This window comes from Nelusetta ayraudi, unplaced genomic scaffold (assembly GCF_046127955.1).
Source record: "Nelusetta ayraudi isolate G7.1 ecotype Tasmania unplaced genomic scaffold, CSIRO-AGI_Nayr_v1 ptg000135l, whole genome shotgun sequence".
NCBI lineage: Eukaryota > Metazoa > Chordata > Actinopteri > Tetraodontiformes > Monacanthidae > Nelusetta > Nelusetta ayraudi.
The window spans coordinates 13,892,306-13,911,152 of record NW_027466185.1 but is presented as its reverse complement, the minus strand read 5'-3'; the positions used below and the strand labels follow the sequence as shown (position 1 = coordinate 13,911,152).

General features: G+C 47.1%; 73 non-coding genes across 73 annotated transcripts; all 73 read left to right on the top strand.

The window, feature by feature from the left end:
* The first annotated feature begins 23 nt into the window (after positions 1-23).
* Positions 24-96, top strand: trnav-cac (transfer RNA valine (anticodon CAC)). Its single transcript has one exon. It is a non-coding gene; the product is annotated as a tRNA-Val (tRNA).
* A 311-nt stretch (positions 97-407) lies between these two features.
* trnal-uaa (transfer RNA leucine (anticodon UAA)) lies at positions 408-478 on the top strand. The gene has a single exon. It is a non-coding gene; the product is annotated as a tRNA-Leu (tRNA).
* Positions 479-613: 135 nt separating this feature from the next.
* On the top strand, positions 614-686 carry trnav-aac (transfer RNA valine (anticodon AAC)). The gene has a single exon. It is a non-coding gene; the product is annotated as a tRNA-Val (tRNA).
* Positions 687-820: 134 nt separating this feature from the next.
* Positions 821-893, top strand: trnav-uac (transfer RNA valine (anticodon UAC)). The gene has a single exon. It is a non-coding gene; the product is annotated as a tRNA-Val (tRNA).
* Positions 894-1,029: 136 nt separating this feature from the next.
* Positions 1,030-1,102, top strand: trnav-aac (transfer RNA valine (anticodon AAC)). Its single transcript has one exon. It is a non-coding gene; the product is annotated as a tRNA-Val (tRNA).
* A 135-nt stretch (positions 1,103-1,237) lies between these two features.
* Positions 1,238-1,310, top strand: trnav-cac (transfer RNA valine (anticodon CAC)). The gene has a single exon. It is a non-coding gene; the product is annotated as a tRNA-Val (tRNA).
* Positions 1,311-1,449: 139 nt separating this feature from the next.
* trnav-aac (transfer RNA valine (anticodon AAC)) lies at positions 1,450-1,522 on the top strand. The gene has a single exon. It is a non-coding gene; the product is annotated as a tRNA-Val (tRNA).
* Positions 1,523-1,656: 134 nt separating this feature from the next.
* Positions 1,657-1,729, top strand: trnav-uac (transfer RNA valine (anticodon UAC)). The gene has a single exon. It is a non-coding gene; the product is annotated as a tRNA-Val (tRNA).
* A 136-nt stretch (positions 1,730-1,865) lies between these two features.
* Positions 1,866-1,938, top strand: trnav-aac (transfer RNA valine (anticodon AAC)). Its single transcript has one exon. It is a non-coding gene; the product is annotated as a tRNA-Val (tRNA).
* A 135-nt stretch (positions 1,939-2,073) lies between these two features.
* On the top strand, positions 2,074-2,146 carry trnav-cac (transfer RNA valine (anticodon CAC)). Its single transcript has one exon. It is a non-coding gene; the product is annotated as a tRNA-Val (tRNA).
* Positions 2,147-2,285: 139 nt separating this feature from the next.
* Positions 2,286-2,358, top strand: trnav-aac (transfer RNA valine (anticodon AAC)). The gene has a single exon. It is a non-coding gene; the product is annotated as a tRNA-Val (tRNA).
* Positions 2,359-2,701: 343 nt separating this feature from the next.
* Positions 2,702-2,774, top strand: trnav-aac (transfer RNA valine (anticodon AAC)). The gene has a single exon. It is a non-coding gene; the product is annotated as a tRNA-Val (tRNA).
* A 135-nt stretch (positions 2,775-2,909) lies between these two features.
* Positions 2,910-2,982, top strand: trnav-cac (transfer RNA valine (anticodon CAC)). The gene has a single exon. It is a non-coding gene; the product is annotated as a tRNA-Val (tRNA).
* A 139-nt stretch (positions 2,983-3,121) lies between these two features.
* On the top strand, positions 3,122-3,194 carry trnav-aac (transfer RNA valine (anticodon AAC)). The gene has a single exon. It is a non-coding gene; the product is annotated as a tRNA-Val (tRNA).
* Positions 3,195-3,328: 134 nt separating this feature from the next.
* Positions 3,329-3,401, top strand: trnav-cac (transfer RNA valine (anticodon CAC)). The gene has a single exon. It is a non-coding gene; the product is annotated as a tRNA-Val (tRNA).
* A 311-nt stretch (positions 3,402-3,712) lies between these two features.
* Positions 3,713-3,783, top strand: trnal-uaa (transfer RNA leucine (anticodon UAA)). The gene has a single exon. It is a non-coding gene; the product is annotated as a tRNA-Leu (tRNA).
* Positions 3,784-3,918: 135 nt separating this feature from the next.
* On the top strand, positions 3,919-3,991 carry trnav-aac (transfer RNA valine (anticodon AAC)). The gene has a single exon. It is a non-coding gene; the product is annotated as a tRNA-Val (tRNA).
* A 134-nt stretch (positions 3,992-4,125) lies between these two features.
* On the top strand, positions 4,126-4,198 carry trnav-uac (transfer RNA valine (anticodon UAC)). Its single transcript has one exon. It is a non-coding gene; the product is annotated as a tRNA-Val (tRNA).
* Positions 4,199-4,332: 134 nt separating this feature from the next.
* trnav-cac (transfer RNA valine (anticodon CAC)) lies at positions 4,333-4,405 on the top strand. Its single transcript has one exon. It is a non-coding gene; the product is annotated as a tRNA-Val (tRNA).
* A 135-nt stretch (positions 4,406-4,540) lies between these two features.
* Positions 4,541-4,613, top strand: trnav-aac (transfer RNA valine (anticodon AAC)). Its single transcript has one exon. It is a non-coding gene; the product is annotated as a tRNA-Val (tRNA).
* A 134-nt stretch (positions 4,614-4,747) lies between these two features.
* On the top strand, positions 4,748-4,820 carry trnav-uac (transfer RNA valine (anticodon UAC)). The gene has a single exon. It is a non-coding gene; the product is annotated as a tRNA-Val (tRNA).
* A 134-nt stretch (positions 4,821-4,954) lies between these two features.
* Positions 4,955-5,027, top strand: trnav-cac (transfer RNA valine (anticodon CAC)). The gene has a single exon. It is a non-coding gene; the product is annotated as a tRNA-Val (tRNA).
* A 311-nt stretch (positions 5,028-5,338) lies between these two features.
* trnal-uaa (transfer RNA leucine (anticodon UAA)) lies at positions 5,339-5,409 on the top strand. Its single transcript has one exon. It is a non-coding gene; the product is annotated as a tRNA-Leu (tRNA).
* A 135-nt stretch (positions 5,410-5,544) lies between these two features.
* Positions 5,545-5,617, top strand: trnav-aac (transfer RNA valine (anticodon AAC)). Its single transcript has one exon. It is a non-coding gene; the product is annotated as a tRNA-Val (tRNA).
* Positions 5,618-5,752: 135 nt separating this feature from the next.
* Positions 5,753-5,825, top strand: trnav-cac (transfer RNA valine (anticodon CAC)). Its single transcript has one exon. It is a non-coding gene; the product is annotated as a tRNA-Val (tRNA).
* A 139-nt stretch (positions 5,826-5,964) lies between these two features.
* trnav-aac (transfer RNA valine (anticodon AAC)) lies at positions 5,965-6,037 on the top strand. The gene has a single exon. It is a non-coding gene; the product is annotated as a tRNA-Val (tRNA).
* A 134-nt stretch (positions 6,038-6,171) lies between these two features.
* trnav-cac (transfer RNA valine (anticodon CAC)) lies at positions 6,172-6,244 on the top strand. Its single transcript has one exon. It is a non-coding gene; the product is annotated as a tRNA-Val (tRNA).
* Positions 6,245-6,555: 311 nt separating this feature from the next.
* trnal-uaa (transfer RNA leucine (anticodon UAA)) lies at positions 6,556-6,626 on the top strand. Its single transcript has one exon. It is a non-coding gene; the product is annotated as a tRNA-Leu (tRNA).
* A 135-nt stretch (positions 6,627-6,761) lies between these two features.
* Positions 6,762-6,834, top strand: trnav-aac (transfer RNA valine (anticodon AAC)). The gene has a single exon. It is a non-coding gene; the product is annotated as a tRNA-Val (tRNA).
* A 134-nt stretch (positions 6,835-6,968) lies between these two features.
* trnav-uac (transfer RNA valine (anticodon UAC)) lies at positions 6,969-7,041 on the top strand. Its single transcript has one exon. It is a non-coding gene; the product is annotated as a tRNA-Val (tRNA).
* A 136-nt stretch (positions 7,042-7,177) lies between these two features.
* Positions 7,178-7,250, top strand: trnav-aac (transfer RNA valine (anticodon AAC)). The gene has a single exon. It is a non-coding gene; the product is annotated as a tRNA-Val (tRNA).
* Positions 7,251-7,385: 135 nt separating this feature from the next.
* On the top strand, positions 7,386-7,458 carry trnav-cac (transfer RNA valine (anticodon CAC)). The gene has a single exon. It is a non-coding gene; the product is annotated as a tRNA-Val (tRNA).
* Positions 7,459-7,597: 139 nt separating this feature from the next.
* Positions 7,598-7,670, top strand: trnav-aac (transfer RNA valine (anticodon AAC)). The gene has a single exon. It is a non-coding gene; the product is annotated as a tRNA-Val (tRNA).
* Positions 7,671-8,013: 343 nt separating this feature from the next.
* trnav-aac (transfer RNA valine (anticodon AAC)) lies at positions 8,014-8,086 on the top strand. The gene has a single exon. It is a non-coding gene; the product is annotated as a tRNA-Val (tRNA).
* A 134-nt stretch (positions 8,087-8,220) lies between these two features.
* Positions 8,221-8,293, top strand: trnav-cac (transfer RNA valine (anticodon CAC)). The gene has a single exon. It is a non-coding gene; the product is annotated as a tRNA-Val (tRNA).
* A 311-nt stretch (positions 8,294-8,604) lies between these two features.
* Positions 8,605-8,675, top strand: trnal-uaa (transfer RNA leucine (anticodon UAA)). The gene has a single exon. It is a non-coding gene; the product is annotated as a tRNA-Leu (tRNA).
* Positions 8,676-8,810: 135 nt separating this feature from the next.
* On the top strand, positions 8,811-8,883 carry trnav-aac (transfer RNA valine (anticodon AAC)). The gene has a single exon. It is a non-coding gene; the product is annotated as a tRNA-Val (tRNA).
* A 134-nt stretch (positions 8,884-9,017) lies between these two features.
* On the top strand, positions 9,018-9,090 carry trnav-uac (transfer RNA valine (anticodon UAC)). Its single transcript has one exon. It is a non-coding gene; the product is annotated as a tRNA-Val (tRNA).
* Positions 9,091-9,224: 134 nt separating this feature from the next.
* On the top strand, positions 9,225-9,297 carry trnav-cac (transfer RNA valine (anticodon CAC)). The gene has a single exon. It is a non-coding gene; the product is annotated as a tRNA-Val (tRNA).
* A 135-nt stretch (positions 9,298-9,432) lies between these two features.
* trnav-aac (transfer RNA valine (anticodon AAC)) lies at positions 9,433-9,505 on the top strand. The gene has a single exon. It is a non-coding gene; the product is annotated as a tRNA-Val (tRNA).
* Positions 9,506-9,639: 134 nt separating this feature from the next.
* Positions 9,640-9,712, top strand: trnav-aac (transfer RNA valine (anticodon AAC)). Its single transcript has one exon. It is a non-coding gene; the product is annotated as a tRNA-Val (tRNA).
* Positions 9,713-9,846: 134 nt separating this feature from the next.
* On the top strand, positions 9,847-9,919 carry trnav-cac (transfer RNA valine (anticodon CAC)). The gene has a single exon. It is a non-coding gene; the product is annotated as a tRNA-Val (tRNA).
* A 311-nt stretch (positions 9,920-10,230) lies between these two features.
* Positions 10,231-10,301, top strand: trnal-uaa (transfer RNA leucine (anticodon UAA)). Its single transcript has one exon. It is a non-coding gene; the product is annotated as a tRNA-Leu (tRNA).
* Positions 10,302-10,436: 135 nt separating this feature from the next.
* Positions 10,437-10,509, top strand: trnav-aac (transfer RNA valine (anticodon AAC)). Its single transcript has one exon. It is a non-coding gene; the product is annotated as a tRNA-Val (tRNA).
* A 134-nt stretch (positions 10,510-10,643) lies between these two features.
* On the top strand, positions 10,644-10,716 carry trnav-uac (transfer RNA valine (anticodon UAC)). Its single transcript has one exon. It is a non-coding gene; the product is annotated as a tRNA-Val (tRNA).
* Positions 10,717-10,850: 134 nt separating this feature from the next.
* Positions 10,851-10,923, top strand: trnav-cac (transfer RNA valine (anticodon CAC)). The gene has a single exon. It is a non-coding gene; the product is annotated as a tRNA-Val (tRNA).
* A 311-nt stretch (positions 10,924-11,234) lies between these two features.
* Positions 11,235-11,305, top strand: trnal-uaa (transfer RNA leucine (anticodon UAA)). The gene has a single exon. It is a non-coding gene; the product is annotated as a tRNA-Leu (tRNA).
* A 135-nt stretch (positions 11,306-11,440) lies between these two features.
* On the top strand, positions 11,441-11,513 carry trnav-aac (transfer RNA valine (anticodon AAC)). Its single transcript has one exon. It is a non-coding gene; the product is annotated as a tRNA-Val (tRNA).
* A 134-nt stretch (positions 11,514-11,647) lies between these two features.
* Positions 11,648-11,720, top strand: trnav-uac (transfer RNA valine (anticodon UAC)). Its single transcript has one exon. It is a non-coding gene; the product is annotated as a tRNA-Val (tRNA).
* Positions 11,721-11,856: 136 nt separating this feature from the next.
* trnav-aac (transfer RNA valine (anticodon AAC)) lies at positions 11,857-11,929 on the top strand. Its single transcript has one exon. It is a non-coding gene; the product is annotated as a tRNA-Val (tRNA).
* A 135-nt stretch (positions 11,930-12,064) lies between these two features.
* Positions 12,065-12,137, top strand: trnav-cac (transfer RNA valine (anticodon CAC)). The gene has a single exon. It is a non-coding gene; the product is annotated as a tRNA-Val (tRNA).
* Positions 12,138-12,276: 139 nt separating this feature from the next.
* trnav-aac (transfer RNA valine (anticodon AAC)) lies at positions 12,277-12,349 on the top strand. Its single transcript has one exon. It is a non-coding gene; the product is annotated as a tRNA-Val (tRNA).
* A 134-nt stretch (positions 12,350-12,483) lies between these two features.
* On the top strand, positions 12,484-12,556 carry trnav-cac (transfer RNA valine (anticodon CAC)). The gene has a single exon. It is a non-coding gene; the product is annotated as a tRNA-Val (tRNA).
* A 311-nt stretch (positions 12,557-12,867) lies between these two features.
* trnal-uaa (transfer RNA leucine (anticodon UAA)) lies at positions 12,868-12,938 on the top strand. The gene has a single exon. It is a non-coding gene; the product is annotated as a tRNA-Leu (tRNA).
* A 136-nt stretch (positions 12,939-13,074) lies between these two features.
* trnav-cac (transfer RNA valine (anticodon CAC)) lies at positions 13,075-13,147 on the top strand. The gene has a single exon. It is a non-coding gene; the product is annotated as a tRNA-Val (tRNA).
* A 136-nt stretch (positions 13,148-13,283) lies between these two features.
* On the top strand, positions 13,284-13,356 carry trnav-cac (transfer RNA valine (anticodon CAC)). Its single transcript has one exon. It is a non-coding gene; the product is annotated as a tRNA-Val (tRNA).
* Positions 13,357-13,492: 136 nt separating this feature from the next.
* Positions 13,493-13,565, top strand: trnav-cac (transfer RNA valine (anticodon CAC)). The gene has a single exon. It is a non-coding gene; the product is annotated as a tRNA-Val (tRNA).
* Positions 13,566-13,699: 134 nt separating this feature from the next.
* On the top strand, positions 13,700-13,772 carry trnav-cac (transfer RNA valine (anticodon CAC)). The gene has a single exon. It is a non-coding gene; the product is annotated as a tRNA-Val (tRNA).
* A 136-nt stretch (positions 13,773-13,908) lies between these two features.
* trnav-cac (transfer RNA valine (anticodon CAC)) lies at positions 13,909-13,981 on the top strand. Its single transcript has one exon. It is a non-coding gene; the product is annotated as a tRNA-Val (tRNA).
* A 136-nt stretch (positions 13,982-14,117) lies between these two features.
* On the top strand, positions 14,118-14,190 carry trnav-cac (transfer RNA valine (anticodon CAC)). Its single transcript has one exon. It is a non-coding gene; the product is annotated as a tRNA-Val (tRNA).
* Positions 14,191-14,326: 136 nt separating this feature from the next.
* On the top strand, positions 14,327-14,399 carry trnav-cac (transfer RNA valine (anticodon CAC)). Its single transcript has one exon. It is a non-coding gene; the product is annotated as a tRNA-Val (tRNA).
* A 938-nt stretch (positions 14,400-15,337) lies between these two features.
* trnav-cac (transfer RNA valine (anticodon CAC)) lies at positions 15,338-15,410 on the top strand. The gene has a single exon. It is a non-coding gene; the product is annotated as a tRNA-Val (tRNA).
* A 136-nt stretch (positions 15,411-15,546) lies between these two features.
* Positions 15,547-15,619, top strand: trnav-cac (transfer RNA valine (anticodon CAC)). Its single transcript has one exon. It is a non-coding gene; the product is annotated as a tRNA-Val (tRNA).
* Positions 15,620-15,754: 135 nt separating this feature from the next.
* trnav-aac (transfer RNA valine (anticodon AAC)) lies at positions 15,755-15,827 on the top strand. The gene has a single exon. It is a non-coding gene; the product is annotated as a tRNA-Val (tRNA).
* A 322-nt stretch (positions 15,828-16,149) lies between these two features.
* trnav-uac (transfer RNA valine (anticodon UAC)) lies at positions 16,150-16,222 on the top strand. The gene has a single exon. It is a non-coding gene; the product is annotated as a tRNA-Val (tRNA).
* A 135-nt stretch (positions 16,223-16,357) lies between these two features.
* Positions 16,358-16,430, top strand: trnav-uac (transfer RNA valine (anticodon UAC)). Its single transcript has one exon. It is a non-coding gene; the product is annotated as a tRNA-Val (tRNA).
* A 135-nt stretch (positions 16,431-16,565) lies between these two features.
* Positions 16,566-16,638, top strand: trnav-uac (transfer RNA valine (anticodon UAC)). Its single transcript has one exon. It is a non-coding gene; the product is annotated as a tRNA-Val (tRNA).
* A 344-nt stretch (positions 16,639-16,982) lies between these two features.
* trnav-cac (transfer RNA valine (anticodon CAC)) lies at positions 16,983-17,055 on the top strand. Its single transcript has one exon. It is a non-coding gene; the product is annotated as a tRNA-Val (tRNA).
* Positions 17,056-17,399: 344 nt separating this feature from the next.
* On the top strand, positions 17,400-17,472 carry trnav-aac (transfer RNA valine (anticodon AAC)). The gene has a single exon. It is a non-coding gene; the product is annotated as a tRNA-Val (tRNA).
* A 344-nt stretch (positions 17,473-17,816) lies between these two features.
* On the top strand, positions 17,817-17,889 carry trnav-cac (transfer RNA valine (anticodon CAC)). Its single transcript has one exon. It is a non-coding gene; the product is annotated as a tRNA-Val (tRNA).
* Positions 17,890-18,211: 322 nt separating this feature from the next.
* On the top strand, positions 18,212-18,284 carry trnav-uac (transfer RNA valine (anticodon UAC)). Its single transcript has one exon. It is a non-coding gene; the product is annotated as a tRNA-Val (tRNA).
* Positions 18,285-18,419: 135 nt separating this feature from the next.
* Positions 18,420-18,492, top strand: trnav-uac (transfer RNA valine (anticodon UAC)). Its single transcript has one exon. It is a non-coding gene; the product is annotated as a tRNA-Val (tRNA).
* A 135-nt stretch (positions 18,493-18,627) lies between these two features.
* Positions 18,628-18,700, top strand: trnav-uac (transfer RNA valine (anticodon UAC)). Its single transcript has one exon. It is a non-coding gene; the product is annotated as a tRNA-Val (tRNA).
* The last annotated feature ends 147 nt before the right edge of the window (positions 18,701-18,847 follow it).

Below are 18,847 nucleotides of genomic sequence, written 5' to 3'. Positions count from 1 at the left end.
TCGGTTGCGAATCCTTAAAGCAGGTTTCCGTAGTGTAGCGGTTATCACGTTCGCCTCACATGCAAAAGGTCCCCGGTTCGAAACCGGGCGGAAACAAGCTTTTGGTTGATGTTGGTCCGTTAATATTCACAGTCACTGAGAGTGGGCCTTTACCTTGCTTTATACTGACACCTAGTGGTCCAGAAAAGGATTGTCACTGGCCACAAAACGGTTGCCATTATCACGTTTGCCTCACACGCGAAAGGTCCCCGATTTGAAACCGGGCGGAAACAAGCTTTTGGGTGCTTTTACTCAAATAATATTCACACTCATTGAGAGTGGCTCTTCACCTCTATACGCGTTAGCAGCGAGAGGTTCAGGAAGAATTTTGCACACGTCACCAATCGGTTGCCCAGCCTTCTGGACAGGTTTCCGTAGTGTAGTGGTTATCACGTTCTTCTAACGCGAAAGTTCCCTGGTTCGAAACCGGGCGGAAACAAATTTTTGGTTGCTCATGGTCCGTTAAGATTCACAGTCAATGAGAGTGGGCCTTTACCTTGCTTTATACTGACAACTAGTGGTCCAGAAAAGAATTATCACTGGCCACAAAACGGTTGCCAACCCTTGCAGACAGGTTTCCGTAGTGCAGTGGTTATCACGTTCGCCTAACACGCGAAAGGTCCCCGGTTCGAAACCGGGCGGAAACACATTTATGGTTGCTTTTGGTCTGATAATATTCACAGTCACTGAGAGTGGGCCTCTCCCATGATTTATATTGATAACTGTTGGTCCAGAAAAAGGCTGTCACTGCCCAAAAATCGGTTGCCAATCCTTAAAGCAGGTTTCCATAGTGTAGTGGTTATCACGTTCACCTTACACGCGAAAGGTCCCAGGTTCGAAACCGGGCGGAAACAAGCTTTTGGTTGCTTTTGGTCCGTTAATATTCACAGTCACTGAGGGTGTGCCTTGATCTTGCTTTATATTGACACCACGTGGTCCAGAAAAGGATTATCACTTTGCACAAAACGGTTGCCAACCCTTGAACAGCAGGTTTCCGTAGTGTAGTGGTTATCACGTTCGCCTAACACGCGAAAGGTCCCCGGTTCGAAACCGGGCGGAAACAAAGTTTTGGTTGCTGTTGGTCCGTGAATATTCACAGTCACTGAGAGTGGGCCTCTACCATGATTTATATTGACAACGATTGGTCCAGAAAAGGATTGTCACTGTCCACAAAACGGTTGCCCACCCTTCTGGACAAGTTTCCGTAGTGTAGCGGTTATCACGTTCGCCTCACACGCGAAAGGTCCCCGGTTCGACACCGGGCGGAAACAAGGATTTGGGTGCTATTACCCGAATTATATTCACTATCATTGAGAGTTCGTCTTAACCTCACTCCACATTGCCATCTAGTGGTCCATGGAGAACTTGGGACTTAAAATCAACAAATCGGTTGTCGACTCTTCTGGACAGGTTTCCGTAGTGTAGTGGTTATCACGTTCGCCTAACACGCGAAAGGTCCCCGGTTCGAAACCGGGCGGAAACACATTTATGGTTGCTTTTGGTCTGATAATATTCACAGTCACTGAGAGTGGGCCTCTCCCATGATGTATATTGATAACTGTTGGTCCAGAAAAAGGCTGTCACTGCCCAAAAATCGGTTGCCAATCCTTAAAGCAGGTTTCCATAGTGTAGTGGTTATCACGTTCACCTTACACGCGAAAGGTCCCAGGTTCGAGACCGGGCGGAAACAAGCTTTTGGTTGCTTTTGGTCCGTTAATATTCACAGTCACTGAGGGTGTGCCTTGATCTTGCTTGATATTGACACCACGTGGTCCAGAAAAGGATTATCACTTTGCACAAAACGGTTGCCAACCCTTGAACAGCAGGTTTCCGTAGTGTAGTGGTTATCACGTTCGCCTAACACGCGAAAGGTCCACGGTTCGAAACCGGGCGGAAACAAATTTTAGGTTGCTGTTGGTCCGTGAATATTCACAGTCACTGAGAGTGGGCCTCTACCATGATTTATATTGACAACGATTGGTCCAGAAAAGGATTGTCACTGGCCACAAAACGGTTGCCCACCCTTCTGGACAAGTTTCCGTAGTGTAGCGGTTATCACGTTCGCCTCACACGCGAAAGGTCCCCGGTTCGACACCGGGCGGAAACAAGCATTTGGGTGCTATTACCCGAATTGTATTCACTATCATTGAGAGTTCGTCTTAACCTCACTCCACATTGCCATCTAGTGGTCCATGGAGAACTTGGGACTTAAAATCAACAAATCGGTTGTCGACTCTTCTGGACAGGTTTCCGTAGTGTAGTGGTTATCACGTTCGCCTAACACGCGAAAGGTCCCCGGTTCGAAACCGGGCGGAAACACATTTATAGTTGCTGTTGGTCCGTTAATATTCACAGTCACTGAGAGTTGGCCTCCCCCATGATTTATATTGATAACTGTTGGTCCAGAAAAAGGCTGTCACTGCCCAAAAATCGGTTGCCAATCCTTAAAGCAGGTTTCCATAGTGTAGTGGTTATCACGTTCACATTACACGCGAAAGGTCCCAGGTTCGAGACCGGCCGGAAACAAGCTTTTGGTTGCTTTTGGTCCGTTAATATTCACAGTCACTGAGGGTGCGCCTTGATCTTGCTTTATATTGACACCACGTGGTCCAGAAAAGGATTATCACTTTGCACAAAACGGTTGCCAACCCTTGAACAGCAGGTTTCCATAGTGTAGTGGTTATCACGTTTGCCTAACACGCGAAAGGTCCCCGGTTCGAAACCGGGCGGAAACAAATTTTTGGTTGCTGTTGGTCCGTGAATATTCACAGTCACTGAGAGTGGGCCTCTACCATGATTTATATTGACATCGATTGGTCCAGAAAAGGATTGTCACTGGCCACAAAACGGTTGCCCACCCTTCTAGAAAAGTTTCCGTAGTGTAGCGGTTATCACGTTCGCCTCACACGCGAAAGGTCCCCGGTTCGACACCGGGCGGAAACAAGCATTTGGGTGCTATTACCCGAATTATATTCACTATCATTGAGAGTTCGTCTTAACCTCACTCCACATTGCCATCTAGTGGTCCATGGAGAACTTGGGACTTAAAATCAACAAATCGGTTGTCGACTCTTCTGGACAGGTTTCCGTAGTGTAGTGGTTATCACGTTCGCCTAACACGCGAAAGGTCCCCGGTTCGAAACCGGGCGGAAACACATTTATAGTTGCTGTTGGTCCGTTAATATTCACAGTCACTGAGAGTGGGCCTCCACCATGATTTATGTTGATCACTATTGGTCAAGAAAAAGACTGTCACTGGCCACAAATCGGTTGCGAATCCTTAAAGCAGGTTTCCGTAGTGTAGCGGTTATCACGTTCGCCTCACATGCAAAAGGTCCTCGGTTCGAAACCGGGCGGAAACAAGCTTTTGGTTGATGTTGGTCCGTTAATATTCACAGTCACTGAGAGTGGGCCTTTACCTTGCTTTATACTGACACCTAGTGGTCCAGAAAAGGATTGTCACTGGCCACAAAACAGTTGCCATTATCACGTTTGCCTCACACGCGAAAGGTCCCCGATTTGAAACCGGGCGGAAACAAGCTTTTGGGTGCTTTTACTCAAATAATATTCACACTCATTCAGAGTGGCTCTTCACCTCTATACGCGTTAGCAGCGAGAGGTTCAGGAAGAATTTTGCACACGTCACCAATCGGTTGCCCAGCCTTCTGGACAGGTTTCCGTAGTGTAGTGGTTATCACGTTCTTCTAACGCGAAAGTTCCCTGGTTCGAAACCGGGCGGAAACAAATTTTTGGTTGCTCATGGTCCGTTAAGATTAACAGTCAATGAGAGTGGGCCTTTACCTTGCTTTATACTGAGAACTAGTGGTCCAGAAAAGAATTATCACTGGCCACAAAACGGATGCCAACCCTGGCGGACAGGTTTCCGTAGTGTAGTGGTTATCACGTTCGCCTAACACGCGAAAGGTCCCCGGTTCGAAACCGGGCGGAAACACATTTATGGTTGCTTTTGGTCTGATAATATTCACAGTCACTGAGAGTGGGCCTCTCCCATGATTTATATTGATAACTGTTGGTCCAGAAAAAGGCTGTCACTTCCCAAAAATCAGTTGCCAATCCTTAAAGCAGGTTTCCATAGTGTAGTGGTTATCACGTTCACCTTACACGCGAAAGGTCCCAGGTTCGAGACCGGGCGGAAACACATTTATAGTTGCTGTTGGTCCGTTAATATTCACAGTCACTGAGAGTGGGCCTCGACCATGATTTATGTTGATCACTATTGGTCAAGAAAAAGACTGTCACTGGCCACAAATCGGTTGCGAATCCTTAAAGCAGGTTTCCGTAGTGTAGCGGTTATCACGTTCGCCTCACATGCAAAAGGTCCTCGGTTCGAAACCGGGCGGAAACAAGCTTTTGGTTGATGTTGGTCCGTTAATATTCACAGTCACTGAGAGTGGGCCTTTACCTTGCTTTATACTGACACCTAGTGGTCCAGAAAAGGATTGTCACTGGCCACAAAACGGTTGCCAACCCTTGCAGACAGGTTTCCGTAGTGTAGTGGTTATCACGTTCGCCTAACACGCGAAAGGTCCCCGGTTCGAAACTGGGCGGAAACACATTTATGGTTGCTTTTGGTCTGATAATATTAACAGTCACTGAGAGTGGGCCTCTCCCATGATTTATATTGATAACTGTTGGTCCAGAAAAAGGCTGTCACTTCCCAAAAATCAGTTGCCAATCCTTAAAGCAGGTTTCCATAGTGTAGTGGTTATCACGTTCACCTTACACGCGAAATGTCCCAGGTTCGAGACCGGGCGGAAACACATTTATAGTTGCTGTTGGTCCGTTAATATTCACAGTCACTGAGAGTGGGCCTCGACCATGATTTATGTTGATCACTATTGGTCAAGAAAAAGACTGTCACTGGCCACAAATCGGTTGCGAATCCTTAAAGCAGGTTTCCGTAGTGTAGCGGTTATCACGTTCGCCTCACATGCAAAAGGTCCCCGGTTCGAAACCGGGCGGAAACAAGCTTTTGGTTGATGTTGGTCCGTTAATATTCACAGTCACTGAGAGTGGGCCTTTACCTTGCTTTATACTGACACCTAGTGGTCCAGAAAAGGATTGTCACTGGCCACAAAACGGTTGCCATTATCACGTTTGCCTCACACGCGAAAGGTCCCCGATTTGAAACCGGGCGGAAACAAGCTTTTGGGTGCTTTTACTCCAATAATATTCACACTCATTGAGAGTGGCTCTTCACCTCTATACGCGTTAGCAGCGAGAGGTTCAGGAAGAATTTTGCACACGTCACCAATCGGTTGCCCAGCCTTCTGGACAGGTTTCCGTAGTGTAGTGGTTATCACGTTCTTCTAACGCGAAAGTTCCCTGGTTCGAAACCGGGCGGAAACAAATTTTTGGTTGCTCATGGTCCGTTAAGATTCACAGTCAATGAGAGTGGGCCTTTACCTTGCTTTATACTGACAACTAGTGGTCCAGAAAAGAATTATCACTGGCCACAAAACGGTTGCCAACCCTTGCAGACAGGTTTCCGTAGTGTAGTGGTTATCACGTTCGCCTAACACGCGAAAGGTCCCCGGTTCGAAACCGGGCGGAAACAAATTTTTGGTTTCTGTTGGTCCGTGAATATTCACAGTCACTGAGAGTGGGCCTCTACCATGATTTATATTGACAACGATTGGTCCAGAAAAGGATTGTCACTGGCCACAAAACGGTTGCCCACCCTTCTGGACAAGTTTCCGTAGTGTAGCGGTTATCACGTTCGCCTCACACGCGAAAGGTCCCCGGTTCGACACCGGGCGGAAACAAGCATTTGGGTGCTATTACCCGAATTGTATTCACTATCATTAAGAGTTCGTCTTAACCTCACTCCACATTGCCATCTAGTGGTCCATGGAGAACTTGGGACTTAAAATCAACAAATCGGTTGTCGACTCTTCTGGACAGGTTTCCGTAGTGTAGTGGTTATCACGTTCGCCTAACACGCGAAAGGTCCCCAGTTCGAAACCGGGCGGAAACACATTTATAGTTGCTGTTGGTCCGTTAATATTCACAGTCACTGAGAGTGGGCCTCCACCATGATTTATGTTGATCACTATTGGTCAAGAAAAAGACTGTCACTGGCCACAAATCGGTTGCGAATCCTTAAAGCAGGTTTCCGTAGTGTAGCGGTTATCACGTTCGCCTCACATGCAAAAGGTCCCCGGTTCGAAACCGGGCGGAAACAAGCTTTTGGTTGATGTTGGTCCGTTAATATTCACAGTCACTGAGAGTGGGCCTTTACCTTGCTTTATACTGACACCTAGTGGTCCAGAAAAGGATTGTCACTGGCCACAAAACGGTTGCCATTATCACGTTTGCCTCACACGCGAAAGGTCCCCGATTTGAAACCGGGCAGAAACAAGCTTTTGGGTGCTTTTACTCAAATAATATTCACACTCATTGAGAGTGGCTCTTCACCTCTATACGCGTTAGCAGCGAGAGGTTCAGGAAGAATTTTGCACACGTCACCAATCGGTTGCCCAGCCTTCTGGACAGGTTTCCGTAGTGTAGTGGTTATCACGTTCTTCTAATGCGAAAGTTCCCTGGTTCGAAACCGGGCGGAAACAAATTTTTGGTTGCTCATGGTCCGTTAAGATTCACAGTCAATGAGAGTGGGCCTTTACCTTGCTTTATACTGACAACTAGTGGTCCAGAAAAGAATTATCACTGGCCACAAAACGGTTGCCAACCCTTGCAGACAGGTTTCCGTAGTGTAGCGGTTATCACGTTCGCCTAACACGCGAAAGGTCCCCGGTTCGAAACCGGGCGGAAACACATTTATGGTTGCTTTTGGTCTGATAATATTCACAGTCACTGAGAGTGGGCCTCTCCCATGATTTATATTGATAACTGTTGGTCCAGAAAAAGGCTGTCACTGCCCAAAAATCGGTTGCCAATCCTCAAAGCAGGTTTCCATAGTGTAGTGGTTATCACGTTCACCTTACACGCGAAAGGTCCCAGGTTCGAGACCGGGCGGAAACAAGCTTTTGGTTGCTTTTGGTCCGTTAATATTCACAGTCACTGAGGGTGTGCCTTGATCTTGCTTGATATTGACACCACGTGGTCCAGAAAAGGATTATCACTTTGCACAAAACGGTTGCCAACCCTTGAACAGCAGGTTTCCGTAGTGTAGTGGTTATCACGTTCGCCTAACACGCGAAAGGTCCACTGTTCGAAACCGGGCGGAAACAAATTTTAGGTTGCTGTTGGTCCGTGAATATTCACAGTCACTGAGAGTGGGCCTCTACCATGATTTATATTGACAACGATTGGTCCAGAAAAGGATTGTCACTGGCCACAAAACGGTTGCCCACCCTTCTGGACAAGTTTCCGTAGTGTAGCGGTTATCACGTTCGCCTCACAAGCGAAAGGTCCCCGGTTCGACACCGGGCGGAAACAAGCATTTGGGTGCTATTACCCGAATTGTATTCACTATCATTGAGAGTTCGTCTTAACCTCACTCCACATTGCCATCTAGTGGTCCATGGAGAACTTGGGACTTAAAATCAACAAATCGGTTGTCGACTCTTCTGGACAGGTTTCCGTAGTGTAGTGGTTATCACGTTCGCCTAACACGCGAAAGGTCCCCGGTTCGAAACCGGGCGGAAACACATTTATAGTTGCTGTTGGTCCGTTAATATTCACAGTCTCTGAGAGTTGGCCTCTCCCATGATTTATATTGATAACTGTTGGTCCAGAAAAAGGCTGTCACTGCCCAAAAATCGGTTGCCAATCCTTAAAGCAGGTTTCCATAGTGTAGTGGTTATCACGTTCACCTTACACGCGAAAGGTCCCAGGTTCAAGACCGGCCGGAAACAAGCTTTTGGTTGCTTTTGGTCCGTTAATATTCACAGTCACTGAGGGTGTGCCTTGATCTTGCTTTATATTGACACCACGTGGTCCAGAAAAGGATTATCACTTTGCACAAAACGGTTGCCAACCCTTGAACAGCAGGTTTCCGTAGTGTAGTGGTTATCACGTTCGCCTAACACGCGAAAGGTCCCCGGTTCGAAACCGGGCGGAAACACATTTATAGTTGCTGTTGGTCCGTTAATATTCACAGTCACTGAGAGTGGGCCTCCACCATGATTTATGTTGATCACTATTGGTCAAGAAAAAGACTGTCACTGGCCACAAATCGGTTGCAAATCCTTAAAGCAGGTTTCCGTAGTGTAGCGGTTATCACGTTCGCCTCACATGCAAAAGGTCCCTGGTTCGAAACCGTGCGGAAACAAGCTTTTGGTTGATGTTGGTCCGTTAATATTCACAGTCACTGAGAGTGGGCCTTTACCTTGCTTTATACTGACACCTAGTGGTCCAGAAAAGGATTGTCACTGGCCACAAAACGGTTGCCATTATCACGTTTGCCTCACACGCGAAAGGTCCCCGATTTGAAACCGGGCGGAAACAAGCTTTTGGGTGCTTTTACTCAAATAATATTCACACTCATTGAGAGTGGCTCTTCACCTCTATACGCGTTAGCAGCGAGAGGTTCAGGAAGAATTTTGCACACGTCACCAATCGGTTGCCCAGCCTTCTGGACAGGTTTCCGTAGTGTAGTGGTTATCACGTTCTTCTAACGCGAAAGTTCCCTGGTTCGAAACCGGGCGGAAACAAATTTTTGGTTGCTCATGGTCCGTTAAGATTAACAGTCAATGAGAGTGGGCCTTTACCTTGCTTTATACTGACAACTAGTGGTCCAGAAAAGAATTATCACTGGCCACAAAACGGTTGCCAACCCTTGCGGACAGGTTTCCGTAGTGTAGTGGTTATCACGTTCGCCTAACACGCGAAAGGTCCCCGGTTCGAAACCGGGCGGAAACACATTTATGGTTGCTTTTGGTCTGATAATATTCACAGTCACTGAGAGTGGGCCTCTCCCATGATTTATATTGATAACTGTTGGTCCAGAAAAAGGCTGTCACTGCCCAAAAATCAGTTGCCAATCCTTAAAGCAGGTTTCCATAGTGTAGTGGTTATCACGTTCACCTTACACGCGAAAGGTCCCAGGTTCGAGACCGGGCGGAAACACATTTATAGTTGCTGTTGGTCCGTTAATATTCACAGTCACTGAGAGTGGGCCTCCACCATGATTTATGTTGATCAGTATTGGTCAAGAAAAAGACTGTCACTGGCCACAAATCGGTTGCGAATCCTTAAAGCAGGTTTCCGTAGTGTAGCGGTTATCACGTTCGCCTCACATGCAAAAGGTCCTCGGTTCGAAACCGGGCGGAAACAAGCTTTTGGTTGATGTTGGTCCGTTAATATTCACAGTCACTGAGAGTGGGCCTTTACCTTGCTTTATACTGACACCTAGTGGTCCAGAAAAGGATTGTCACTGGCCACAAAACGGTTGCCAACCCTTGCAGACAGGTTTCCGTAGTGTAGCGGTTATCACGTTCGCCTAACACGCGAAAGGTCCCCGGTTCAAAACCGGGCGGAAACACATTTATGGTTTCTTTTGGTCTGATAATATTCACAGTCACTGAGAGTGGGCCTCTCCCATGATTTATATTGATAACTGTTGGTCCAGAAAAAGGCTGTCACTTCCCAAAAATCAGTTGCCAATCCTTAAAGCAGGTTTCCATAGTGTAGTGGTTATCACGTTCGCCTAACACGCGAAAGGTCCCCGGTTCGAAACCGGGCGGAAACACATTTATAGTTGCTGTTGGTCCGTTAATATTCACAGTCACTGAGAGTGGGCCTCCACCATGATTTATGTTGATCACTATTGGTCAAGAAAAAGACTGTCACTGGCCACAAATCGGTTGCAAATCCTTAAAGCAGGTTTCCGTAGTGTAGCGGTTATCACGTTCGCCTCACATGCAAAAGGTCCCCGGTTCGAAACCGTGCGGAAACAAGCTTTTGGTTGATGTTGGTCCGTTAATATTCACAGTCACTGAGAGTGGGCCTTTACCTTGCTTTATACTGACACCTAGTGGTCCAGAAAAGGATTGTCACTGGCCACAAAACGGTTGCCATTATCACGTTTGCCTCACACGCGAAAGGTCCCCGATTTGAAACCGGGCGGAAACAAGCTTTTGGGTGCTTTTACTCAAATAATATTCACACTCATTGAGAGTGGCTCTTCACCTCTATACGCGTTAGTAGCGAGAGGTTCTGGAAGAATTTTGCACACGTCACCAATCGGTTGCCCAGCCTTCTGGACAGGTTTCCGTAGTGTAGTGGTTATCACGTTCTTCTAACGCGAAAGTTCCCTGGTTCGAAACCGGGCGGAAACAAATTTTTGGTTGCTCATGGTCCGTTAAGATTAACAGTCAATGAGAGTGGGCCTTTACCTTGCTTTATACTGACAACTAGTGGTCCAGAAAAGAATTATCACTGGCCAAAAAAAGGTTGCCAACCCTTGCGGACAGGTTTCCGTAGTGTAGTGGTTATCACGTTCGCCTAACACGCGAAAGGTCCCCGGTTCGAAACCGGGCGGAAACACATTTATGGTTGCTTTTGGTCTGATAATATTCACAGTCACTGAGAGTGGGCCTCTCCCATGATTTATATTGATAACTGTTGGTCCAGAAAAAGGCTGTCACTTCCCAAAAATCAGTTGCCAATCCTTAAAGCAGGTTTCCATAGTGTAGTGGTTATCACGTTCACCTTACACGCGAAAGGTCCCAGGTTCGAGACCGGGCGGAAACACATTTATAGTTGCTGTTGGTCCGTTAATATTCACAGTCACTGAGAGTGGGCCTCGACCATGATTTATGTTGATCACTATTGGTCAAGAAAAAGACTGTCACTGGCCACAAATCGGTTGCGAATCCTTAAAGCAGGTTTCCGTAGTGTAGCGGTTATCACGTTCGCCTCACATGCAAAAGGTCCTCGGTTCGAAACCGGGCGGAAACAAGCTTTTGGTTGATGTTGGTCCGTTAATATTCACAGTCACTGAGAGTGGGCCTTTACCTTGCTTTATACTGACACCTAGTGGTCCAGAAAAGGATTGTCACTGGCCACAAAACGGTTGCCATTATCACGTTTGCCTCACACGCGAAAGGTCCCCGATTTGAAACCGGGCGGAAACAAGCTTTTGGGTGCTTTTACTCAAATAATATTCACACTCATTGAGAGTGGCTCTTCACCTCTATACGCGTTAGCAGCGAGAGGTTCAGGAAGAATTTTGCACACGTCACCAATCGGTTGCCCAGCCTTCTGGACAGGTTTCCGTAGTGTAGTGGTTATCACGTTCTTCTAACGCGAAAGTTCCCTGGTTCGAAACCGGGCGGAAACAAATTTTTGGTTGCTCATTGTCCGTTAAGATTCACAGTCAATGAGAGTGGGCCTTTACCTTGCTTTATACTGAGAACTAGTGGTCCAGAAAAGAATTATCACTGGCCACAAAACGGTTGCCAACCCTTGCGGACAGGTTTCCGTAGTGTAGTGGTTATCACGTTCGCCTAACACGCGAAATGTCCGCGGTTCGAAACCGGGCGGAAACACATTTATGGTTGCTTTTGGTCTGATAATATTCACAGTCACTGAGAGTGGGCCTCTCCCATGATTTATATTGATAACTGTTGGTCCAGAAAAAGGCTGTCACTGCCCAAAAATCGGTTGCCAATCCTTAAAGCAGGTTTCCATAGTGTAGTGGTTATCACGTTCACCTTACACGCGAAAGGTCCCAGGTTCGAGACCGGGCGGAAACAAGCTTTTGGTTGCTTTTGGTCCGTTAATATTCACAGTCACTGAGGGTGTGCCTTGATCTTGCTTTATATTGACACCACGTGGTCCAGAAAAGGATTATCACTTTGCACAAAACGGTTGCCAACCCTTGAACAGCAGGTTTCCGTAGTGTAGTGGTTATCACGTTCGCCTAACACGCGAAAGGTCCCCGGTTCGAAACCGGGCGGAAACAAATTTTTGGTTGCTGTTGGTCCGTGAATATTCACAGTCACTGAGAGTGGGGCTCTACCATGATTTATATTGACAACGATTGGTCCAGAAAAGGATTGTCACTGTCCACAAAACGGTTGCCCACCCTTCTGGACAAGTTTCCGTAGTGTAGCGGTTATCACGTTCGCCTCACACGCGAAAGGTCCCCGGTTCGACACCGGGCGGAAACAAGCATTTGGGTGCTATTACCCGAATTATATTCACTATCATTGAGAGTTCGTCTTAACCTCACTCCACATTGCCATCTAGTGGTCCATGGAGAACTTGGGACTTAAAATCAACAAATCGGTTGTCGACTCTTCTGGACAGGTTTCCGTAGTGTAGTGGTTATCACGTTCGCCTAACACGCGAAAGGTCCCCGGTTCGAAACCGGGCGGAAACACATTTATAGTTGCTGTTGGTCCGTTAATATTCACAGTCACTGAGAGTGGGCCTCGACCATGATTTATGTTGATCACTATTGGTCAAGAAAAAGACTGTCACTGGCCACAAATCGGTTGCGAATCCTTAAAGCAGGTTTCCGTAGTGTAGCGGTTATCACGTTCGCCTCACATGCAAAAGGTCCCCGGTTCGAAACCGGGCGGAAACAAGCTTTTGGTTGATGTTGGTCCGTTAATATTCACAGTCACTGAGAGTGGGCCTTTACCTTGCTTTATACTGACACCTAGTGGTCCAGAAAAGGATTGTCACTGGCCACAAAACGGTTGCCATTATCACGTTTGCCTCACACGCGAAAGGTCCCCGATTTGAAACCGGGCGGAAACAAGCTTTTGGGTGCTTTTACTCAAATAATATTCACACTCATTCAGAGTGGCTCTTCACCTCTATACGCGTTAGCAGCGAGAGGTTCAGGAAGAATTTTGCACACGTCACCAATCGGTTGCCCAGCCTTTTGGACAGGTTTCCGTAGTGTAGTGGTTATCACGTTCTTCTAACGCGAAAGTTCCCTGGTTCGAAACCGGGCGGAAACACATTTATGGTTGCTTTTGGTCTGATAATATTCACAGTCACTGAGGGTGTGCCTTGATCTTGCTTTATATTGACACCACGTGGTCCAGAAAAGGATTATCACTTTGCACAAAACGGTTGCCAACCCTTGAACAGCAGGTTTCCGTAGTGTAGTGGTTATCACGTTCGCCTCACACGCGAAAGGTCCCCGGTTCGAAACCGGGCGGAAACAAATTTTTGGTTGCTGTTGGTCCGTTAATATTCACAGTCACTGAGAGTGGGCCTTTACCTTGCTTTATACTGACACATAGTGGTCCAGAAAAGGATTGTCACTGGCCAAAAAATGGTTGCCAACCCATAAAGAGCAGGTTTCCGTAGTGTAGTGGTTATCACGTTCGCCTCACACGCGAAAGGTCCCCGGTTCGAAACCGGGCGGAAACAAGCTTTTGGTTGATGTTGGTCCATTAATATTCACAGTCACTGAGAGTTGGCCTTGATCTTGCTTTATATTGACACCTAGTGGTCCAGAAAAGGATTGTCACTGGCCAAAAAATGGTTGCCAACCCATAAAGAGCAGGTTTCCGTAGTGTAGTTGTTATCACGTTTGCCTCACACGCGAAAGGTCCCCGGTTCGAAACCGGGCGGAAACACATTTATAGTGGCTGTTGGTCCGTTAATATTCACAGTCACTGAGAGTGGGCCTCGACCATGATTTATGTTGATCACTGTTGGTCAAGAAAAAGACTGTCACTGGCCACAAATCGGTTGCGAATCCTTAAAGCAGGTTTCCGTAGTGTAGCGGTTATCACGTTCGCCTCACATGCAAAAGGTCCCCCGTTCGAAACCGGGCGGAAACAAGCTTTTGGTTGCTTTTGGTCTGATAATATTCACAGTCACTGAGGGTGTGCCTTGATCTTGCTTTATATTGACACCACGTGGTCCAGAAAAGGATTATCACTTTGCACAAAACGGTTGCCAACCCTTGAACAGCAGGTTTCCGTAGTGTAGTGGTTATCACGTTCGCCTCACACGCGAAAGGTCCCCGGTTCGAAACCAGGCGGAAACAAATTTTTGGTTGCTGTTGGTCCGTTAATATTCACAGTCACTGAGAGTGGGCCTTTACCTTGCTTTATACTGACACATAGTGGTCCAGAAAAGGATTGTCACTGGCCAAAAAATGGTTGCCAACCCATAAAGAGCAGGTTTCCGTAGTGTAGTGGTTATCACGTTCGCCTCACACGCGAAAGGTCCCCGGTTCGAAACCGGGCGGAAACAAGCTTTTGGTTGATGTTGGTCCATTAATATTCACAGTCACTGAGAGTTGGCCTTGATCTTGCTTTATATTGACACCTAGTGGTCCAGAAAAGGATTGTCACTGGCCAAAAAATGGTTGCCAACCCATAAAGAGCAGGTTTCCGTAGTGTAGTTGTTATCACGTTTGCCTCACACGCGAAAGGTCCCCGGTTCGAAACCGGGCGGAAACACATTTATAGTGGCTGTTGGTCCGTTAATATTCACAGTCACTGAGAGTGGGCCTCGACCATGATTTATGTTGATCACTGTTGGTCAAGAAAAAGACTGTCACTGGCCACAAATCGGTTGCGAATCCTTAAAGCAGGTTTCCGTAGTGTAGCGGTTATCACGTTCACCTCACATGCAAAAGGTCCCCCGTTCGAAACCGGGCGGAAACAAGCTTTTGGTTGATGTTGGTCCGTTAATATTCACAGTCACTGAGAGTGGGCCTTTACCTTGCTTTATACTGACACCTAGTGGTCCAGAAAAGGATTGTCACTGGCCACAAAACGGTTGCCATTATCACGTTTACCTCACACGCGAAAGGTCCCCGATTTGAAACCGGGCGGAAACAAGCTTTTGGGTGCTTTTACTCCAATAATATTCACTATCATTGAGAGTTGGTCTTAACCTCACTCCACATTGCCATCTAGTGGTCCATGGAGAACTTGGCACTTAAAATCAACAAATCGGTTGTTGACCCTTCTGGACAGGTTTCCGTAGTGTAGTGTTTATCACATTCGCCTAACACGCGAAAGGTCCCCAGTTCGAAAACAGGCGGAAACAAATTTTTGGTTGCTGTTGGTCTGTTAATATTCACAGTCACTGAGAGTTGGCCTTTACCTTGCTTTATACTGACACATAGTGGTCAAGAAAAGGATTGTCACTGGCCACAAAACGGTTGCCAACCCTTCTGGACAGGTTTCCGTAGTGTAGTGGTTATCACGTTTGTCTCACACGCGAAAGGTCCCCGATTTGAAACCGGGCGGAAACAAGCTTTTGGGTGCTTTTACTCCAATAATATTCACACTCATTGAGAGTGGCTCTTCATCTCTACACACATTACAAGCGAGAGGTTCAGGAAGAATTTTTCACTCATCACAAATCAGTTGTCGACCCTTGTAGACAGGTTTCCGTAGTGTAGTGGTTATCACGTTCGCCTCACACGCGAAAGGTCCCCGGTTCGAAACCGGGCGGAAGCAAGCTTTTGGTTGATGTTGGTCCGTTAATATTCACAGTCACTGAGAGTTGGCCTTTATCTTGCTTTATATTGACACATAGTGGTCCAGAAAAGGATTGTCGCTGGCCACAAAACGGTTGCCAACCCTTGAAGAGCAGGTTTCCGTAGTGTAGTGGTTATCACGTTCGCCTCACACGCGAAAGGTCCCCGGTTCGAAACCGGGCGGAAACAAGCTTTTGGGTGCTTTTACTCCAATAATATTCACACTCATTGAGAGTGGCTCTTCATCTCTACACACATTACAAGCGAGAGGTTCAGGAAGAATTTTTCACTCATCACAAATCAGTTGTCGACCCTTGTAGACAGGTTTCCGTAGTGTAGTGGTTATCACGTTCGCCTAACACCCGAAAGGTCCCCAGTTCGAAACTGGGCGGAAACAAATATTTTGCTGCTGTTGGTCCATTAATATTCACAGTCACTGAGAGTGGGCCACTACCATGATTTATATTGAGAAATAGTGGTCCAGAAAAAGACTGTCACTGGCCACAAATCGGTTGCCAATCCTTAAAGCAGGTTTCTGTAGTGTAGCGGTTATCACGTTCGCCTCACACGCGAAATGTCCCCGGTTCGAAACCGGCGGAAACAAGCTTTTGGGTGCTATTACTCCAATTATATTCACTATCATTGACAGTTCGTCTTCACCTCACGCCTCTGGAGAACTTGGCACTTGTCACAAATCGGTTGTCGGCCTTTCTGGACAGGTTTCCGTAGTGTAGTGGTTATCATGTTCGCCTTACACGCGAAAGTTCCCCGGTTCGAAACTGGGCGGAAACAAATATTTGGTTGCTTTTGGTCCGTGAATATTTACGGTCACTGAGAGTGGGCCTTTACCTTGCTTTATACTGACATCTAGTGGTCCAGAAAAGGATTGTCACTGGCCACAAAACAGTTGCCAACCCTTGTGGACAGGTTTCCGTAGTGTAGTGGTTATCACGTTCGCCTTACACGCGAAAGGTCCCCGGTTCGAAACCGGGCGGAAAGAAACTTTTGGTTGCTGTTGGTCCGTTAATATTCCCAGTCACTGAGAGTGGGCCTTTACCTTGCTTCATACTGACACATAGTGGTCCAGAAAAGGATTGTCACTTGCCACAAAACGGTTGCCAACCCTTCTGGACAGGTTTCCGTCGTGTAGTGGTTATCACGTTCGCCTTACATGCGAAAGGTCCCCGGTTCGAAACCGGGCGGAAACAAGCTTTTGGTTGATGTTGGTCCGTTAATATTCACAGTCACTGCGAGTTGGCCTTGATCTTGCTTTATATTGACACATAGTGGTCCAGAAAAGGATTGTCGCTGGCCACAAAACGGTTGCCAACCCTTGAAGAGCAGGTTTCCGTAGTGTAGTGGTTATCACGTTCGCCTCACACGCGAAAGGTCCCCAATTTGAAACCGGGCGGAAACAAGCTTTTGGGTGCTTTTACGCCAATAATATTCACACTCATTGAGAGTGGCTCTTCATCTCCACACACTACACAAGCGAGAGGTTCAGGAAGAATTTTTCACTCATCACAAATCAGTTGTCGACCCTTGTAGACAGGTTTCAGTAGTGTAGTGGTTATCACGTTCGCCTCACACGCGAAAGGTCCCCGGTTCGAAACCGGGCGGAAACAAGCTTTTGGTTGATGTCCGTCCGTTAATATTCACAGTCACTGAGAGTTGGCCTTGATCTTGCTTTATATTGACACCACGTGGTCCAGAAAAGGATTGTCACTGGCCACAAAACGGTTGCCAACCGTTGAAGAGCAGGTTTCCGTAGTGTAGTGGTTATCACGTTCGCCTCACACGCGAAAGGTCCCCAATTTGAAACCGGGCGGAAACAAGCTTTTGGGTGCTTTTACTCCAATAATATTCACACTCATTGAGAGTGGCTCTTCATCTCTACACACATTACAAGCGAGAGGTTCAGGAAGAATTTTTCACTCATCACAAATCAGTTGTCGACCCTTGTAGACAGGTTTCCGTAGTGTAGTGGTTATCACGTTCGCCTAACACGCGAAAGGTCCCCAGTTCGAAACTGGGCGGAAACAAATATTTGGTTGATGTTGGTCCGTTAATATTCACAGTCATTGCGAGTTGGCCTTGATCTTGCTTTATATTGACACATAGTGGTCCAGAAAAGGATTGTCGCTGGCCACAAAACGGTTGCCAACCCTTGAAGAGCAGGTTTCCGTAGTGTAGTGGTTATCACGTTCGCCTCACACGCGAAAGGTCCCCAATTTTAAACCGGGCGGAAACAAGCTTTTGGGTGCTTTTACTCCAATAATATTCACACTCATTGAGAGTGGCTCTTCATCTCCACACACTACACAAGCGAGAGGTTCAGGAAGAATTTTTCACTCATCACAAATCAGTTGTCGACCCTTGTAGACAGGTTTCCGTAGTGTAGTGGTTATCACGTTCGCCTCACACGCGAAAGGTCCCCAGTTCGAAACTGGGCGGAAACAAATATTTGGTTGCTGTTGGTCCATTAATATTCACAGTCACTGAGAGTGGGCCTCTACCATGATTTATATTGAGAAATATTGGTCCTGGAAAAGACTGTCACTGGCCACAAATCGGTTGCCAATCCTTAAAGCAGGTTTCTGTAGTGTAGCGGTTATCACGTTCGCCTCACACGCGAAATGTCCCCGGTTCGAAACCGGCGGAAACAAGTTTTTGGGTGCTATTACTCCAATTATATTCACTATCATGGAGATTTGGTCTTAACCTCACGCCACTGGAGAACTTGGCACTTGTCACAAATTGGTTGTCGGCCTTTCTGGACAGGTTTCCGTAGTGTAGTGGTTATCACGTTCGCCTTACACGCGAAAGGTCCCTGGTTCGAAACCGGGCGGAAACAAACTTTTGGTTGCTTTTGGTCCGTGAATATTCACGGTCACTGAGAGTGGGCCTTTACCTTGCTTTATACTGACACCTAGTGTTCCAGAAAAGGATTGTCACTGGCCACAAAACGGTTGCCAACCCTTCTGGACAGGTTTCCGTAGTGTAGTGGTTATCACGTTCGCCTTACACGCGAAAGGTCCCTGGTTCGAAACCGGGCGGAAAGAAACTTTTGGTTGCTGTTGGTCCGTTAATATTCCCAGTCACTGAGAGTGGGCCTTTACCTTGCTTCATACTGACACATAGTGGTCCAGAAAAGGATTGTCACTTGCCACAAAACGGTTGCCAACCCTTCTGGGCAGGTTTCCGTCGTGTAGTGGTTATCACGTTCGCCTTACACGCGAAAGGTCCCCGGTTCGAAACCGGGCGGAAACAAGCTTTTGGTTGATGTTGGTCCTTTAATATTCACAGTCACTACGAGTTGGCCTTGATCTTGCTTTATATTGACACATAGTGATCCAGAAAAGGATTGTCGCTGGCCACAAAACTGTTGCCAACCCTTGAAGAGCAGGTTTCCGTAGT